This window comes from Etheostoma cragini, chromosome 12, assembly GCF_013103735.1.
Source record: "Etheostoma cragini isolate CJK2018 chromosome 12, CSU_Ecrag_1.0, whole genome shotgun sequence".
Lineage (NCBI taxonomy): Eukaryota > Metazoa > Chordata > Actinopteri > Perciformes > Percidae > Etheostoma > Etheostoma cragini.
In genome coordinates this window covers 2,062,294-2,063,689 of record NC_048418.1, presented here as the reverse complement: position 1 = coordinate 2,063,689, position 1,396 = coordinate 2,062,294, and the positions used below count along the sequence as shown (strand labels likewise).

The following is a 1,396-nucleotide window of genomic DNA, read 5'->3' as shown; positions in this document are numbered from 1 at the left end:
AAAAAAACAATTGATAGTTTAAAATGGAGGATTCGTCTACCTGCTTCATCACCAGAAGAAAGCATCCGCCAAATAGACTGAAAATCTAAATCAATATTATACATTTCCATCCTCCGATGTGAAAAAGATGCATGATCTGTGTTGATGACACTGCAGCTGACACCATGATGATTCTAAATTATAGATTTTTTTTTTACATGGCATATCGGTAACATATGGCACAAGGGCAACAGGAAGTCACATTCAGGACCAAAAGGGACAGTGTGGGACATGAAGCAGGACAACACGTGACTCGACTTCCATCCAAAAGACACAGCGAGCCGACCATCTGCTCACGAGCATTTTCCAACACCGGTTGAAGAAAAACAAGAAAAAGGAGGGATGGATAACGACTGGAGCGGTGAGGTTGTCACTTCTTTAAAAAAACGAGATGAAAACACTTTGGCAGACGTTCCGAGTGAAGCGTTTTCCGGCCGTCGCACGCCGACCTCGAGGCCCGCTGCGTCGGGGACATTAAATATTTAGCAAAGACACAGCTGGATTAAGAAAAATGTTGAGAAAGAGATGAAGATAAAGGAGTGCTCGAGTTATAAATAATTACAGCTCAGATATCCAAAATCCCGGGGGGGGGAGTGGGGGGGCAAAAAGGGAAGAAAAGGGATTTCCGTCCCTTAGAAATCTGAAGAAAGAGTCTTCATCCTGCAGCTGCTGGTTTTGAATAGAAAGAAAACACAAAAATAAAAGACTATGACAGTCAAATATAGGGTTAATAAATGAGAAGGAGAAGAGAGAGAGAGAGAGAGAGAGAGAGAAAGATGTGGGTGGATGGAGACAGGAACAAGTGGGTGGAAAAAGGAATACTAGAGAGAGAATTGAGGTACAATTGAGATGTAACTAGGATGTGTTAAAGGGTCACTACGGTTTTCTCAGCCCTACTTTCCCATGTTTTTGTGTCTAAGTGACTGATGGAAGCAACAATCTTCGTCAATTATAATGGAAGTTAATGGGGCAATTGTAATAATAGTGCTTATTTTGCCACTGAAAGACTCAGATTAATCTAAAAATTTGACATGGGTCAATTTGACCCAAACACCGTACAATACTCAACACGGGCATTTTGCATTCGGAGATACGATATCGTGGTGCATCATTATAGTATTATCTATCAATATATTTATATATCGCAGAATCGCTGTATCGTGATATTATCGGTATCGCACCCTGGGGTTCCCACACTGATTCACTTCAGCAGGTAAAAAAGGGAACTTCAAGACTTCTTAAACCCTAAACGGTTTATGTGTGACCTCAGGAGCAAGTGGGACAACAGCTGGTCTGGATCCAGGTCTTAGTTTAGCATGCGAGCTTCCATCTCTGCAGCGTGTGACCGGACAGCTCG

The 1,396-nt window shown here is 42.2% G+C and overlaps 1 protein-coding gene and 1 long non-coding RNA gene across 2 annotated transcripts in view; one reads left to right on the top strand and one right to left on the bottom strand.

The window, feature by feature from the left end:
* LOC117953968 (disco-interacting protein 2 homolog C-like) overlaps positions 1-1,396 on the bottom strand; it is a 157,324-nt gene that overhangs the window by 138,187 nt on the left and 17,741 nt on the right.
* The window catches only part of LOC117954683, a 14,907-nt gene that overhangs the window by 214 nt on the left and 13,297 nt on the right, over positions 1-1,396 (top strand). The window lies entirely within an intron of this gene.